We start from the raw sequence: 18,775 nt of genomic DNA on the forward strand, positions 1-18,775 counted from the left end.
TTGGGGCAACGATTTTGTGAGAAACATCTTCACCCTTAAATAAAGATTTTCTTAATTCCTTACCTTCGTGCTAATTAGATATCACCTTGTTTTCACATTAAACAGACTTCCACATGAGAAAGCAGCAAGGATGCAGTGGCGTTAATGTTTCCTGGTGTCAACCTGTATTATTTCAGTAGACATTGAAATGAGGATGCATCTTGCTGCCTTTCCAATGAAGCAAGTTTAATTTAGTAATAGGTGAAAAACCATCCTTACAAAGGTGTTAATCAGAGACTTGGCTTTGTGGACACTTTTCAGAGAACAAATTTGTTAGCATAAAAATAAAGCCAGAAAATAAAGAGCTGTTTAATCACTCAATTGGATTTTTCTGCCAGCATATTTTTTTTCTCTGCAACCCACTGCTAAATTGTGCTTCCTAGCTGTTTTTATAAAATCACTGAATCAAATCTAACTCTGATTACATCAGAGAAGGCCAGGTACCCTACACCATAACAGGGGGTTTGAAATTTTGACTTGTCTACTTAAAGATCACCAAAATCTGATAACAAGGTCAATTAGGTCCCTGGGTGGGATTGAACCACCAACCTTTTGGTTAATAGCCGTACATACTAACTGATTGCGCCACAGAGACACTTTGCAAAAGTCCATACTGACAAAGGCTAATAAGCATTCATCTAAAACGTTTCCTAGAAAAACTTTATAAAGTCAATAATCTGGAGAGTTTTTGTAAGATGTTTCTTCCATCAACCAACGAAGAAACACATTGGTACTTTCCCATGATGAGTGAGTGCTTCAGGATCTCTTGCACTTACATGTGCAGCAGAGTACTGCAATGCAAGCATGCTGGGCCCATAACCCAGAGGTAGGCAGATTGAAACTATCCTCTGCTATATTCATTTTTTTTGTTAATTAAAGTAATCCAAAACTGGGATTGATATTTTGTCTCTTTTATTTTTACTTAAAGTACAATAACTTTTACCATTTTAATTTGTTTTAATAGTATATTGACAGTATTGTTTTCTTTCAAAAATCCACTTCATTTTCTTTACCCTATTATTAAAATGGTAATTGACAAAAACAAACTACATTGTCACCAGAAGAGCAATACAAAATGTACAAGTGATATATTAAAATCATCTTTCCAGCTTGAATTTCAATGATGCATTGGGTCAATAATTTTGTGAGAAACATCTTCACCCTTAAATAAAGATTTTCTTAATTCCTTACCTGTGTGCTAATTAGATATCACCTTGTTTTCACATTAAACAGACTTCCACATGAGAAAGCAGCAAGGATGCAGTGGCGTTAATGTTTCCTGGTGTCAACCTGTATTATTTCAGTAGACATTGAAATGAGGATACATCTTGCTGCCTTTCCAATGAAGCAAGTTTAATTTAGTAATAGGTGAAAAACCATCCCTACAAAGGTGTTAATCAGAGACTTGGCTTTGTGGACACTTTTCAGAGAACAAATTTGTTAGCATAAAAATAAAGCCAGAAAATGAAGAGCTGTTTAATCACGCAATTTGATTTTTTTGCCAGCATATTTCTTTTTCTCTGCAACCCACTGCTAAATTGTGCTTCCTAGATGTTTTTATAAAATCACTGAATCAAATCTAACTCTGATTACATCAGAGAAGGCCAGGTACCCTACACCATAACAGGGGGTATGAAATTTGACTTGTTTACTTAAAGATCACCAAAATCTGATAACAAGGTCAATTACGTCCCTGGGTGGGATTGAACCACCAACCTTTTGGTTAATAGCCGTACACACTAACTGATTGCACCACAGAGACACTTTGCAAAAGTACATACTGACAAATGCTAATAAGCATTCATCTAAAACGTTTCCTAGAAAAACTTAAAAAAGTCAATAATCTGGAGAGTTTTTGTAAGATGTTTCTTCTATCAACCAACGAAGAAACACATTGGTACTTTCCCATGATGAGTGAGTGCTTCAGGATCTCTTGCACTTACATGTGCAGCAGAGTACAGCAATGGAAGAATGCTGGGCCCATAACCCAGAGGTAGGCAGATTGAAACTATCCTCTGCTATATGCATTTTTTTGTTTGTTAATTAAAGTAATCCAAAACTGGGATTGATATTTTGGCTCTTTTATTTTTACTTAAAGTACAATAACTTTTACCATTTTAATTTGTTTTAATAGTATATTGACAGTATTGTTTTCTTTCAAAAATCCACTTCATTTTCTTTACCCTATTATTAAAATGGTAATTGACAAAAACAAACTACATTGTCACCAGAAGAGCAATACAAAATGTACAAGTGATATATTAAAATCATCTTTCCAGCTTGAATTTCAATGATGCATTGGGGCAACGATTTTGTGAGAAACATCTTCACCCTTAAATAAAGATTTTCTTAATTCCTTACCTGTGTGCTAATTAGATATCACCTTGTTTTCACATTAAACAGACTTCCACATGAGAAAGCAGCAAGGATGCAGTGGCGTTAATGTTTCCTGGTGTCAACCTGTATTATTTCAGTAGACATTGAAATGAGGATGCATCTTGCTGCCTTTCCAATGAAGCAAGTTTAATTTAGTAATAGGTGAAAAACCATCCTTACAAAGGTGTTAATCAGAGACTTGGCTTTGTGGACACTTTTCAGAGAACAAATTTGTTAGCATAAAAATAAAGCCAGAAAATAAAGAGCTGTTTAATCACTCAATTTGATTTTTCTGCCAGCATATTTTTTTTCTCTGCAACCCACTGCTAAATTGTGCTTCCTAGCTGTTTTTATAAAATCACTGAATCAAATCTAACTCTGATTACATCAGAGAAGGCCAGGTACCCTACACCATAACAGGGGGTTTGAAATTTTGACTTGTCTACTTAAAGATCACCAAAATCTGATAACAAGGTCAATTAGGTCCCTGGGTGGGATTGAACCACCAACCTTTTGGTTAATAGCCGTACATACTAACTGATTGCGCCACAGAGACACTTTGCAAAAGTTCATACTGACAAAGGCTAATAAGCATTCATCTAAAACGTTTCCTAGAAAAACTTTAAAAAGTCAATAATCTGGAGAGTTTTTGTAAGATGTTTCTTCCATCAACCAACGAAGAAACACATTGGTACTTTCCCATGATGAGTGAGTGCTTCAGGATCTCTTGCACTTACATGTGCAGCAGAGTACTGCAATGGAAGCATGCTGGGCCCATAACCCAGAGGTAGGCAGATTGAAACTATCCTCTGCTATATGCATTTTTTTTTGTTAATAAAAGTAATCCAAAACTGGGATTGACATTTTGGCTCTTTTATTTTTACTTAAAGTACAATAACTTTTACCATTTTAATTTGTTTTAATAGTATATTGACAGTATTGTTTTCTTTCAAAAATCCACTTCATTTTCTTTACCCTATTATTAAAATGGTAATTGACAAAAACAAACTACATTGTCACCAGAAGAGCAATACAAAATGTACAAGTGATATATTAAAATCATCTTTCCAGCTTGAATTTCAATGATGCATTGGGTCAATAATTTTGTGAGAAACATCTTCACCCTTAAATAAAGATTTTCTTAATTCCTTACCTGTGTGCTAATTAGATATCACCTTGTTTTCACATTAAACAGACTTCCACATGAGAAAGCAGCAAGGATGCAGTGGCGTTAATGTTTCCTGGTGTCAACCTGTATTATTTCAGTAGACATTGAAATGAGGATACATCTTGCTGCCTTTCCAATGAAGCAAGTTTAATTTAGTAATAGGTGAAAAACCATCCCTACAAAGGTGTTAATCAGAGACTTGGCTTTGTGGACACTTTTCAGAGAACAAATTTGTTAGCATAAAAATAAAGCCAGAAAATGAAGAGCTGTTTAATCACGCAATATGATTTTTTTGCCAGCATATTTCTTTTTCTCTGCAACCCACTGCTAAATTGTGCTTCCTAGATGTTTTTATAAAATCACTGAATCAAATCTAACTCTGATTACATCAGAGAAGGCCAGGTACCCTACACCATAACAGGGGGTATGAAATTTGACTTGTCTACTTAAAGATCACCAAAATCTGATAACAAGGTCAATTACGTCCCTGGGTGGGATTGAACCACCAACCTTTTGGTTAATAGCCGTACACACTAACTGATTGCACCACAGAGACACTTTGCAAAAGTACATACTGACAAATGCTAATAAGCATTCATCTAAAACGTTTCCTAGAAAAACTTAAAAAAGTCAATAATCTGGAGAGTTTTTGTAAGATGTTTCTTCTATCAACCAACGAAGAAACACATTGGTACTTTCCCATGATGAGTGAGTGCTTCAGGATCTCTTGCACTTACATGTGCAGCAGAGTACAGCAATGGAAGAATGCTGGGCCCATAACCCAGAGGTAGGCAGATTGAAACTATCCTCTGCTATATGCATTTTTTTGTTTGTTAATTAAAGTAATCCAAAACTGGGATTGATATTTTGGCTCTTTTATTTTTACTTAAAGTACAATAACTTTTACCATTTTAATTTGTTTTAATAGTATATTGACAGTATTGTTTTCTTTCAAAAATCCACTTCATTTTCTTTACCCTATTATTAAAATGGTAATTGACAAAAACAAACTACATTGTCACCAGAAGAGCAATACAAAATGTACAAGTGATATATTAAAATCATCTTTCCAGCTTGAATTTCAATGATGCATTGGGGCAACGATTTTGTGAGAAACATCTTCACCCTTAAATAAAGATTTTCTTAATTCCTTACCTGTGTGCTAATTAGATATCACCTTGTTTTCACATTAAACAGACTTCCACATGAGAAAGCAGCAAGGATGCAGTGGCGTTAATGTTTCCTGGTGTCAACCTGTATTATTTCAGTAGACATTGAAATGAGGATGCATCTTGCTGCCTTTCCAATGAAGCAAGTTTAATTTAGTAATAGGTGAAAAACCATCCTTACAAAGGTGTTAATCAGAGACTTGGCTTTGTGGACACTTTTCAGAGAACAAATTTGTTAGCATAAAAATAAAGCCAGAAAATAAAGAGCTGTTTAATCACTCAATTGGATTTTTCTGCCAGCATATTTTTTTTCTCTGCAACCCACTGCTAAATTGTGCTTCCTAGCTGTTTTTATAAAATCACTGAATCAAATCTAACTCTGATTACATCAGAGAAGGCCAGGTACCCTACACCATAACAGGGGGTTTGAAATTTTGACTTGTCTACTTAAAGATCACCAAAATCTGATAACAAGGTCAATTAGGTCCCTGGGTGGGATTGAACCACCAACCTTTTGGTTAATAGCCGTACATACTAACTGATTGCGCCACAGAGACACTTTGCAAAAGTTCATACTGACAAAGGCTAATAAGCATTCATCTAAAACGTTTCCTAGAAAAACTTTAAAAAGTCAATAATCTGGAGAGTTTTTGTAAGATGTTTCTTCCATCAACCAACGAAGAAACACATTGGTACTTTCCCATGATGAGTGAGTGCTTCAGGATCTCTTGCACTTACATGTGCAGCAGAGTACTGCAATGGAAGCATGCTGGGCCCATAACCCAGAGGTAGGCAGATTGAAACTATCCTCTGCTATATGCATTTTTTTTTGTTAATAAAAGTAATCCAAAACTGGGATTGACATTTTGGCTCTTTTATTTTTACTTAAAGTACAATAACTTTTACCATTTTAATTTGTTTTAATAGTATATTGACAGTATTGTTTTCTTTCAAAAATCCACTTCATTTTCTTTACCCTATTATTAAAATGGTAATTGACAAAAACAAACTACATTGTCACCAGAAGAGCAATACAAAATGTACAAGTGATATATTAAAATCATCTTTCCAGCTTGAATTTCAATGATGCATTGGGGCAACGATTTTGTGAGAAACATCTTCACCCTTAAATAAAGATTTTCGTAATTCCTTACCTGTGTGCTAATTAGATATCACCTTGTTTTCACATTAAACAGACTTCCACATGAGAAAGCAGCAAGGATGCAGTGGCGTTAATGTTTCCTGGTGTCAACCTGTATTATTTCAGTAGACATTGAAATGAGGATGCATCTTGCTGCCTTTCCAATGAAGCAAGTTTAATTTAGTAATAGGTGAAAAACCATCCTTACAAAGGTGTTAATCAGAGACTTGGCTTTGTGGACACTTTTCAGAGAACAAATTTGTTAGCATAAAAATAAAGCCAGAAAATAAAGAGCTGTTTAATCACTCAATTGGATTTTTCTGCCAGCATATTTTTTTTCTCTGCAACCCACTGCTAAATTGTGCTTCCTAGCTGTTTTTATAAAATCACTGAATCAAATCTAACTCTGATTACATCAGAGAAGGCCAGGTACCCTACACCATAACAGGGGGTTTGAAATTTTGACTTGTCTACTTAAAGATCACCAAAATCTGATAACAAGGTCAACTAGGTCCCTGGGTGGGATTGAACCACCAACCTTTTGGTTAATAGCCGTACATACTAACTGATTGCGCCACAGAGACACTTTGCAAAAGTTCATACTGACAAAGGCTAATAAGCATTCATCTAAAACGTTTCCTAGAAAAACTTTAAAAAGTCAATAATCTGGAGAGTTTTTGTAAGATGTTTCTTCCATCAACCAACGAAGAAACACATTGGTACTTTCCCATGATGAGTGAGTGCTTCAGGATCTCTTGCACTTACATGTGCAGCAGAGTACTGCAATGGAAGCATGCTGGGCCCATAACCCAGAGGTAGGCAGATTGAAACTATCCTCTGCTATATGCATTTTTTTGTTTGTTAATTAAAGTAATCCAAAACTGTAATTGATATTTTGGCTCTTTTATTTTTACTTAAAGTACAATAACTTTTACCATTTTAATTTGTTTTAATAGTATATTGACAGTATTGTTTTCTTTCAAAAATCCACTTCATTTTCTTTACCCTATTATTAAAATGGTAATTGACAAAAACAAACTACATTGTCACCAGAAGAGCAATACAAAATGTACAAGTGATATATTAAAATCATCTTTCCAGCTTGAATTTCAATGATGCATTGGGGCAACGATTTTGTGAGAAACATCTTCACCCTTAAATAAAGATTTTCTTAATTCCTTACCTGTGTGCTAATTAGATATCACCTTGTTTTCACATTAAACAGACTTCCACATGAGAAAGCAGCAAGGATGCAGTGGCGTTAATGTTTCCTGGTGTCAACCTGTATTATTTCAGTAGACATTGAAATGAGGATGCATCTTGCTGCCTTTCCAATGAAGCAAGTTTAATTTAGTAATAGGTGAAAAACCATCCTTACAAAGGTGTTAATCAGAGACTTGGCTTTGTGGACACTTTTCAGAGAACAAATTTGTTAGCATAAAAATAAAGCCAGAAAATAAAGAGCTGTTTAATCACTCAATTGGATTTTTCTGCCAGCATATTTTTTTTCTCTGCAACCCACTGCTAAATTGTGCTTCCTAGCTGTTTTTATAAAATCACTGAATCAAATCTAACTCTGATTACATCAGAGAAGGCCAGGTACCCTACACCATAACAGGGGGTTTGAAATTTTGACTTGTCTACTTAAAGATCACCAAAATCTGATAACAAGGTCAATTAGGTCCCTGGGTGGGATTGAACCACCAACCTTTTGGTTAATAGCCGTACATACTAACTGATTGCGCCACAGAGACACTTTGCAAAAGTTCATACTGACAAAGGCTAATAAGCATTCATCTAAAACGTTTCCTAGAAAAACTTTAAAAAGTCAATAATCTGGAGAGTTTTTGTAAGATGTTTCTTCCATCAACCAACGAAGAAACACATTGGTACTTTCCCATGATGAGTGAGTGCTTCAGGATCTCTTGCACTTACATGTGCAGCAGAGTACTGCAATGGAAGCATGCTGGGCCCATAACCCAGAGGTAGGCAGATTGAAACTATCCTCTGCTATATGCATTTTTTTTTGTTAATAAAAGTAATCCAAAACTGGGATTGACATTTTGGCTCTTTTATTTTTACTTAAAGTACAATAACTTTTACCATTTTAATTTGTTTTAATAGTATATTGACAGTATTGTTTTCTTTCAAAAATCCACTTCATTTTCTTTACCCTATTATTAAAATGGTAATTGACAAAAACAAACTACATTGTCACCAGAAGAGCAATACAAAATGTACAAGTGATATATTAAAATCATCTTTCCAGCTTGAATTTCAATGATGCATTGGGGCAACGATTTTGTGAGAAACATCTTCACCCTTAAATAAAGATTTTCTTAATTCCTTACCTGTGTGCTAATTAGATATCACCTTGTTTTCACATTAAACAGACTTCCACATGAGAAAGCAGCAAGGATGCAGTGGCGTTAATGTTTCCTGGTGTCAACCTGTATTATTTCAGTAGACATTGAAATGAGGATGCATCTTGCTGCCTTTCCAATGAAGCAAGTTTAATTTAGTAATAGGTGAAAAACCATCCTTACAAAGGTGTTAATCAGAGACTTGGCTTTGTGGACACTTTTCAGAGAACAAATTTGTTAGCATAAAAATAAAGCCAGAAAATAAAGAGCTGTTTAATCACTCAATTGGATTTTTCTGCCAGCATATTTTTTTTCTCTGCAACCCACTGCTAAATTGTGCTTCCTAGCTGTTTTTATAAAATCACTGAATCAAATCTAACTCTGATTACATCAGAGAAGGCCAGGTACCCTACACCATAACAGGGGGTTTGAAATTTTGACTTGTCTACTTAAAGATCACCAAAATCTGATAACAAGGTCAATTAGGTCCCTGGGTGGGATTGAACCACCAACCTTTTGGTTAATAGCCGTACATACTAACTGATTGCGCCACAGAGACACTTTGCAAAAGTTCATACTGACAAAGGCTAATAAGCATTCATCTAAAACGTTTCCTAGAAAAACTTTAAAAAGTCAATAATCTGGAGAGTTTTTGTAAGATGTTTCTTCCATCAACCAACGAAGAAACACATTGGTACTTTCCCATGATGAGTGAGTGCTTCAGGATCTCTTGCACTTACATGTGCAGCAGAGTACTGCAATGGAAGCATGCTGGGCCCATAACCCAGAGGTAGGCAGATTGAAACTATCCTCTGCTATATGCATTTTTTTTTGTTAATAAAAGTAATCCAAAACTGGGATTGACATTTTGGCTCTTTTATTTTTACTTAAAGTACAATAACTTTTACCATTTTAATTTGTTTTAATAGTATATTGACAGTATTGTTTTCTTTCAAAAATCCACTTCATTTTCTTTACCCTATTATTAAAATGGTAATTGACAAAAACAAACTACATTGTCACCAGAAGAGCAATACAAAATGTACAAGTGATATATTAAAATCATCTTTCCAGCTTGAATTTCAATGATGCATTGGGGCAACGATTTTGTGAGAAACATCTTCACCCTTAAATAAAGATTTTCTTAATTCCTTACCTGTGTGCTAATTAGATATCACCTTGTTTTCACATTAAACAGACTTCCACATGAGAAAGCAGCAAGGATGCAGTGGCGTTAATGTTTCCTGGTGTCAACCTGTATTATTTCAGTAGACATTGAAATGAGGATGCATCTTGCTGCCTTTCCAATGAAGCAAGTTTAATTTAGTAATAGGTGAAAAACCATCCTTACAAAGGTGTTAATCAGAGACTTGGCTTTGTGGACACTTTTCAGAGAACAAATTTGTTAGCATAAAAATAAAGCCAGAAAATAAAGAGCTGTTTAATCACTCAATTGGATTTTTCTGCCAGCATATTTTTTTTCTCTGCAACCCACTGCTAAATTGTGCTTCCTAGCTGTTTTTATAAAATCACTGAATCAAATCTAACTCTGATTACATCAGAGAAGGCCAGGTACCCTACACCATAACAGGGGGTTTGAAATTTTGACTTGTCTACTTAAAGATCACCAAAATCTGATAACAAGGTCAATTAGGTCCCTGGGTGGGATTGAACCACCAACCTTTTGGTTAATAGCCGTACATACTAACTGATTGCGCCACAGAGACACTTTGCAAAAGTTCATACTGACAAAGGCTAATAAGCATTCATCTAAAACGTTTCCTAGAAAAACTTTAAAAAGTCAATAATCTGGAGAGTTTTTGTAAGATGTTTCTTCCATCAACCAACGAAGAAACACATTGGTACTTTCCCATGATGAGTGAGTGCTTCAGGATCTCTTGCACTTACATGTGCAGCAGAGTACTGCAATGGAAGCATGCTGGGCCCATAACCCAGAGGTAGGCAGATTGAAACTATCCTCTGCTATATGCATTTTTTTTTGTTAATAAAAGTAATCCAAAACTGGGATTGACATTTTGGCTCTTTTATTTTTACTTAAAGTACAATAACTTTTACCATTTTAATTTGTTTTAATAGTATATTGACAGTATTGTTTTCTTTCAAAAATCCACTTCATTTTCTTTACCCTATTATTAAAATGGTAATTGACAAAAACAAACTACATTGTCACCAGAAGAGCAATACAAAATGTACAAGTGATATATTAAAATCATCTTTCCAGCTTGAATTTCAATGATGCATTGGGGCAACGATTTTGTGAGAAACATCTTCACCCTTAAATAAAGATTTTCGTAATTCCTTACCTGTGTGCTAATTAGATATCACCTTGTTTTCACATTAAACAGACTTCCACATGAGAAAGCAGCAAGGATGCAGTGGCGTTAATGTTTCCTGGTGTCAACCTGTATTATTTCAGTAGACATTGAAATGAGGATGCATCTTGCTGCCTTTCCAATGAAGCAAGTTTAATTTAGTAATAGGTGAAAAACCATCCTTACAAAGGTGTTAATCAGAGACTTGGCTTTGTGGACACTTTTCAGAGAACAAATTTGTTAGCATAAAAATAAAGCCAGAAAATAAAGAGCTGTTTAATCACTCAATTGGATTTTTCTGCCAGCATATTTTTTTTCTCTGCAACCCACTGCTAAATTGTGCTTCCTAGCTGTTTTTATAAAATCACTGAATCAAATCTAACTCTGATTACATCAGAGAAGGCCAGGTACCCTACACCATAACAGGGGGTTTGAAATTTTGACTTGTCTACTTAAAGATCACCAAAATCTGATAACAAGGTCAACTAGGTCCCTGGGTGGGATTGAACCACCAACCTTTTGGTTAATAGCCGTACATACTAACTGATTGCGCCACAGAGACACTTTGCAAAAGTTCATACTGACAAAGGCTAATAAGCATTCATCTAAAACGTTTCCTAGAAAAACTTTAAAAAGTCAATAATCTGGAGAGTTTTTGTAAGATGTTTCTTCCATCAACCAACGAAGAAACACATTGGTACTTTCCCATGATGAGTGAGTGCTTCAGGATCTCTTGCACTTACATGTGCAGCAGAGTACTGCAATGGAAGCATGCTGGGCCCATAACCCAGAGGTAGGCAGATTGAAACTATCCTCTGCTATATGCATTTTTTTGTTTGTTAATTAAAGTAATCCAAAACTGTAATTGATATTTTGGCTCTTTTATTTTTACTTAAAGTACAATAACTTTTACCATTTTAATTTGTTTTAATAGTATATTGACAGTATTGTTTTCTTTCAAAAATCCACTTCATTTTCTTTACCCTATTATTAAAATGGTAATTGACAAAAACAAACTACATTGTCACCAGAAGAGCAATACAAAATGTACAAGTGATATATTAAAATCATCTTTCCAGCTTGAATTTCAATGATGCATTGGGGCAACGATTTTGTGAGAAACATCTTCACCCTTAAATAAAGATTTTCTTAATTCCTTACCTGTGTGCTAATTAGATATCACCTTGTTTTCACATTAAACAGACTTCCACATGAGAAAGCAGCAAGGATGCAGTGGCGTTAATGTTTCCTGGTGTCAACCTGTATTATTTCAGTAGACATTGAAATGAGGATGCATCTTGCTGCCTTTCCAATGAAGCAAGTTTAATTTAGTAATAGGTGAAAAACCATCCTTACAAAGGTGTTAATCAGAGACTTGGCTTTGTGGACACTTTTCAGAGAACAAATTTGTTAGCATAAAAATAAAGCCAGAAAATAAAGAGCTGTTTAATCACTCAATTGGATTTTTCTGCCAGCATATTTTTTTTCTCTGCAACCCACTGCTAAATTGTGCTTCCTAGCTGTTTTTATAAAATCACTGAATCAAATCTAACTCTGATTACATCAGAGAAGGCCAGGTACCCTACACCATAACAGGGGGTTTGAAATTTTGACTTGTCTACTTAAAGATCACCAAAATCTGATAACAAGGTCAATTAGGTCCCTGGGTGGGATTGAACCACCAACCTTTTGGTTAATAGCCGTACATACTAACTGATTGCGCCACAGAGACACTTTGCAAAAGTTCATACTGACAAAGGCTAATAAGCATTCATCTAAAACGTTTCCTAGAAAAACTTTAAAAAGTCAATAATCTGGAGAGTTTTTGTAAGATGTTTCTTCCATCAACCAACGAAGAAACACATTGGTACTTTCCCATGATGAGTGAGTGCTTCAGGATCTCTTGCACTTACATGTGCAGCAGAGTACTGCAATGGAAGCATGCTGGGCCCATAACCCAGAGGTAGGCAGATTGAAACTATCCTCTGCTATATGCATTTTTTTTTGTTAATAAAAGTAATCCAAAACTGGGATTGACATTTTGGCTCTTTTATTTTTACTTAAAGTACAATAACTTTTACCATTTTAATTTGTTTTAATAGTATATTGACAGTATTGTTTTCTTTCAAAAATCCACTTCATTTTCTTTACCCTATTATTAAAATGGTAATTGACAAAAACAAACTACATTGTCACCAGAAGAGCAATACAAAATGTACAAGTGATATATTAAAATCATCTTTCCAGCTTGAATTTCAATGATGCATTGGGGCAACGATTTTGTGAGAAACATCTTCACCCTTAAATAAAGATTTTCTTAATTCCTTACCTGTGTGCTAATTAGATATCACCTTGTTTTCACATTAAACAGACTTCCACATGAGAAAGCAGCAAGGATGCAGTGGCGTTAATGTTTCCTGGTGTCAACCTGTATTATTTCAGTAGACATTGAAATGAGGATGCATCTTGCTGCCTTTCCAATGAAGCAAGTTTAATTTAGTAATAGGTGAAAAACCATCCTTACAAAGGTGTTAATCAGAGACTTGGCTTTGTGGACACTTTTCAGAGAACAAATTTGTTAGCATAAAAATAAAGCCAGAAAATAAAGAGCTGTTTAATCACTCAATTGGATTTTTCTGCCAGCATATTTTTTTTCTCTGCAACCCACTGCTAAATTGTGCTTCCTAGCTGTTTTTATAAAATCACTGAATCAAATCTAACTCTGATTACATCAGAGAAGGCCAGGTACCCTACACCATAACAGGGGGTTTGAAATTTTGACTTGTCTACTTAAAGATCACCAAAATCTGATAACAAGGTCAATTAGGTCCCTGGGTGGGATTGAACCACCAACCTTTTGGTTAATAGCCGTACATACTAACTGATTGCGCCACAGAGACACTTTGCAAAAGTTCATACTGACAAAGGCTAATAAGCATTCATCTAAAACGTTTCCTAGAAAAACTTTAAAAAGTCAATAATCTGGAGAGTTTTTGTAAGATGTTTCTTCCATCAACCAACGAAGAAACACATTGGTACTTTCCCATGATGAGTGAGTGCTTCAGGATCTCTTGCACTTACATGTGCAGCAGAGTACTGCAATGGAAGCATGCTGGGCCCATAACCCAGAGGTAGGCAGATTGAAACTATCCTCTGCTATATGCATTTTTTTTTGTTAATAAAAGTAATCCAAAACTGGGATTGACATTTTGGCTCTTTTATTTTTACTTAAAGTACAATAACTTTTACCATTTTAATTTGTTTTAATAGTATATTGACAGTATTGTTTTCTTTCAAAAATCCACTTCATTTTCTTTACCCTATTATTAAAATGGTAATTGACAAAAACAAACTACATTGTCACCAGAAGAGCAATACAAAATGTACAAGTGATATATTAAAATCATCTTTCCAGCTTGAATTTCAATGATGCATTGGGGCAACGATTTTGTGAGAAACATCTTCACCCTTAAATAAAGATTTTCGTAATTCCTTACCTGTGTGCTAATTAGATATCACCTTGTTTTCACATTAAACAGACTTCCACATGAGAAAGCAGCAAGGATGCAGTGGCGTTAATGTTTCCTGGTGTCAACCTGTATTATTTCAGTAGACATTGAAATGAGGATGCATCTTGCTGCCTTTCCAATGAAGCAAGTTTAATTTAGTAATAGGTGAAAAACCATCCTTACAAAGGTGTTAATCAGAGACTTGGCTTTGTGGACACTTTTCAGAGAACAAATTTGTTAGCATAAAAATAAAGCCAGAAAATAAAGAGCTGTTTAATCACTCAATTGGATTTTTCTGCCAGCATATTTTTTTTCTCTGCAACCCACTGCTAAATTGTGCTTCCTAGCTGTTTTTATAAAATCACTGAATCAAATCTAACTCTGATTACATCAGAGAAGGCCAGGTACCCTACACCATAACAGGGGGTTTGAAATTTTGACTTGTCTACTTAAAGATCACCAAAATCTGATAACAAGGTCAATTAGGTCCCTGGGTGGGATTGAACCACCAACCTTTTGGTTAATAGCCGTACATACTAACTGATTGCGCCACAGAGACACTTTGCAAAAGTCTATACTGACAAAGGCTAATAAGCATTCATCTAAAACGTTTCCTAGAAAAACTTTAAAAAGTCAATAATCTGGAGAGTTTTTGTAAGATGTTTCTTCCATCAACCAACGAAGAAACACATTGGTACTTTCCCATGATGAGTGAGTGCTTCAGGATCTCTTGCACTTACATGTGCAGCAGAGTACTGCAATGGAAGCATGCTGGGCCCATAACCCAGAGGTAGGCAGATTGAAACTATCCTCTGCTATATGCATTTTTTTTGTTAATTAAAGTAATCCAAAACTGGGATTGATATTTTGTCTCTTTTATTTTTACTTAAAGTACAATAACTTTTACCATTTTAATTTGTTTTAATAGTATATTGACAGTATTGTTTTCTTTCAAAAATCCACTTCATTTTCTTTACCCTATTATTAAAATGGTAATTGACAAAAACAAACTACATTGTCACCAGAAGAGCAATACAAAATGTACAAGTGATATATTAAAATCATCTTTCCAGCTTGAATTTCAATGATGCATTGGGTCAATAATTTTGTGAGAAACATCTTCACCCTTAAATAAAGATTTTCTTAATTCCTTACCTGTGTGCTAATTAGATATCACCTTGTTTTCACATTAAACAGACTTCCACATGAGAAAGCAGCAAGGATGCAGTGGCGTTAATGTTTCCTGGTGTCAACCTGTATTATTTCAGTAGACATTGAAATGAGGATACATCTTGCTGCCTTTCCAATGAAGCAAGTTTAATTTAGTAATAGGTGAAAAACCATCCCTACAAAGGTGTTAATCAGAGACTTGGCTTTGTGGACACTTTTCAGAGAACAAATTTGTTAGCATAAAAATAAAGCCAGAAAATGAAGAGCTGTTTAATCACGCAATTTGATTTTTTTGCCAGCATATTTCTTTTTCTCTGCAACCCACTGCTAAATTGTGCTTCCTAGATGTTTTTATAAAATCACTGAATCAAATCTAACTCTGATTACATCAGAGAAGGCCAGGTACCCTACACCATAACAGGGGGTATGAAATTTGACTTGTCTACTTAAAGATCACCAAAATCTGATAACAAGGTCAATTACGTCCCTGGGTGGGATTGAACCACCAACCTTTTGGTTAATAGCCGTACACACTAACTGATTGCACCACAGAGACACTTTGCAAAAGTACATACTGACAAATGCTAATAAGCATTAATCTAAAACGTTTCCTAGAAAAACTTAAAAAAGTCAATAATCTGGAGAGTTTTTGTAAGATGTTTCTTCTATCAACCAACGAAGAAACACATTGGTACTTTCCCATGATGAGTGAGTGCTTCAGGATCTCTTGCACTTACATGTGCAGCAGAGTACAGCAATGGAAGAATGCTGGGCCCATAACCCAGAGGTAGGCAGATTGAAACTATCCTCTGCTATATGCATTTTTTTGTTTGTTAATTAAAGTAATCCAAAACTGGGATTGATATTTTTGCTCTTTTATTTTTACTTAAAGTACAATAACTTTTACCATTTTAATTTGTTTTAATAGTATATTGACAGTATAGTTTTCTTTCAAAAATCCACTTAATTTTCTTTACCCTGTTATTAAAATGGTAATTGACAAAAAAAACTACATTGTCACCAGAAGAGCAATACAAAATGTACAAGTGATATATTAAAATCATCTTTCCAGCTTGAATTTCAATGATGCATTGGGGCAACAATTTTGTGAGAAACATCTTCACCCTTAAATAAAGATTTTCGTAATTCCTTACCTGTGTGCTAATTAGATATCACCTTGTTTTCACATTAAACAGACTTCCACATGAGAAAGCAGCAAGGATGCAGTGGCGTTAATGTTTCCTGGTGTCAACCTGTATTATTTCAGTAGACATTGAAATGAGGATGCATCTTGCTGCCTTTCCAATGAAGCAAGTTTAATTTAGTAATAGGTGAAAAACCATCCTTACAAAGGTGTTAATCAGAGACTTGGCTTTGTGGACACTTTTCAGAGAACAAATTTGTTAGCATAAAAATAAAGCCAGAAAATGAAGAGCTGTTTAATCACTCAATTGGATTTTTACTGCCAGCATATTTTTTTTCTCTGCAACCCACTGCTAAATTGTGCTTCCTAGCTGTTTTTTATAAAATCACTGAATCAAATCTAACTCTGATTACATCAGAGAAGGCCAGGTACCCTACACAATAAGAGGGGGTTTGAAATTTTGACTTGTCTACTTTAATATCACCAAAATCAGATAACAAGGTAAATTACGTCCCTGGGTGGGATTGAACCACCAACCTTTTGGATAATAACCGAACACGCTAACTGATTGCGCCACAGTGACACTTTGCAAACGTACATTCTGACAAACGCTAATAAGCATTCATCTAGAACGTTTCCTAGAAAAACTTTAAAAAGTCAATAATCTGGAGAGTTTTTGTAAGATGTTTCTTCCATCAATCAACGAAGAACATTCAAGCTGATTTCTTGCAGCAGCTGGGCACTGTAACAGCTCCAGAGCTGCTCTGTAAGGCAACTAAAAGGGTGTGGGCCCTGCAGCACTACCTGTAGTTCGCATTGTGCGTTGGAAGGCACAAAGTAAGCAGACGGGAGAAGTCAAGATAGTGCGCAAGGGCATAGAAGGGAGCGGCTCAAGAAAAGAGAAGTGGAAACAGACAGCAAACTAGGCTGGAGAGAGACCTGAGACAAAGAGATCTGAATTATATGAGAGCCGACCAGGGGAAACACAAATTATGCAGTCGAGTTTCCCACATTTGGGGAAATCGCTGGAGCAGCACACACAGAGTGCAATGGGTGAGCCTTGCCCTGGGAGAAGCACCTTCATGATCATAGTATCTCACCTGGCAGGTAAGTAGGAGTTGGGCAAGAGCTGAGGAGGGTCGCTGCTCGGGCACCCCCCTGTCAAGTGAAGGAGATCCAACTGAGGCAGCACAAGAGAACTCTCGAAAGAAGAACAAGGCTAGAGGAAGATCTGAGACACAGAAATCTGGCTTTTACCAGAGCTGACCAGAGGAAAGCACAAACACAGTCCCCCACTACCACAAATAATGCAGTCGAGTTTCCCACATTTGGGGAAATCACAGGGGTCAGCATACCCAGAATGCAATGAATGAACCTCACCCTGGGAGAACAATCTTCATGACCATGGTATCTCCTATGCAAAATAAGTATGATTTGGGATAGGGCTGGGGAGGGCCGCTGCTCAGGCACATCTCTGTCAAGTAAAGGAGATTCAACTGAGGCAGCACAAGGGAACTCTCATCTGGGGACAACAACTGCAGGGAGAACACATATTTTCAGATGAACATGGGAGGGCAGAAGGCTGCCTAATACTGAAGCACCCCCAAACAACAAACCAAATGCAATAACTAGTACAAGCATTCCTGGGGGAAGGCCTGCAGCAGATGGATTTGCATATGGTGATGTCATCCAAGCAGTGGGTCAAAGTTGGCTTCAACCCTCGTCTGCATATGAAAAGAGAAAAGGGGCGTGCAGGGCATGGCGGCCTTTTGCGGCGCTTGGATGACCCCTAGTTCGCATTAAACACCTCCACCCTACTTCGGTGTGGGGCTCTTGTTGGCTATGCCCCAGCCCCTGAAGCATTCAAGCTGATTACTTGCAGCAGCTGGGCACTGTAATAGCTCCAGAGCTGCTCTGTAAGGCAAGTAAAAAGGTGTGGGCCCTGCAGCACTACCTGTAGTTCGCATTGTGCGTTGGAAGGCACAAAGTAAGCAGATGGGAGAAGTCAAGATAGTGCGCAAGGGCATAGAAGGGAGCGGCTCAAGAAAAGAGAAGTTGAAACAGACAGCAAACTAGGCTGGAGAGAGACCTGAGACAAACAGATCTGAATTATACGAGAGCTGACCAGGGGAAACACAAATTATGCAGTCAAGTTTCCCACATTTGGGGAAATCACAGGAGCAGCACACCCAGAGTGCAATGGGTGAGCCTTGCCCTGGGAGAAGCACCTTCATGATCATAGTATCTCACCTGGCAGGTAAGTAGGAGTTGGGCTTGAGCTGGGGAGGGTCGATGCTCGGGCACCCCCCTGTCAAGTGAAGGAGATCCAACTGAGGCAGCACAAGGGAACTCTCGAAAGAAGA

At 36.3% G+C, this 18,775-nt stretch overlaps 2 non-coding genes and 1 pseudogene across 2 annotated transcripts; all 3 read right to left on the reverse strand.

Annotated features, from left to right (window-relative positions):
* Nucleotides 1-17,385: 17,385 nt before the first annotated feature.
* On the reverse strand, nt 17,386-17,527 carry LOC135025830 (U1 spliceosomal RNA; annotated as a pseudogene).
* A 152-nt stretch (nt 17,528-17,679) lies between these two features.
* LOC135025855 (U1 spliceosomal RNA) lies at nt 17,680-17,843 on the reverse strand. Its single transcript, XR_010222556.1, has one exon. It is a non-coding gene; the product is annotated as a U1 spliceosomal RNA (small nuclear RNA).
* Nucleotides 17,844-18,514: 671 nt separating this feature from the next.
* LOC135025818 (U1 spliceosomal RNA) lies at nt 18,515-18,677 on the reverse strand. Its single transcript, XR_010222528.1, has one exon. It is a non-coding gene; the product is annotated as a U1 spliceosomal RNA (small nuclear RNA).
* Nucleotides 18,678-18,775: the final 98 nt, after the last annotated feature.

The sequence above is a fragment of the Pseudophryne corroboree genome, unplaced genomic scaffold (assembly GCF_028390025.1).
Source record: "Pseudophryne corroboree isolate aPseCor3 unplaced genomic scaffold, aPseCor3.hap2 scaffold_428, whole genome shotgun sequence".
Classification (NCBI taxonomy): Eukaryota; Metazoa; Chordata; class Amphibia; order Anura; family Myobatrachidae; genus Pseudophryne; species Pseudophryne corroboree.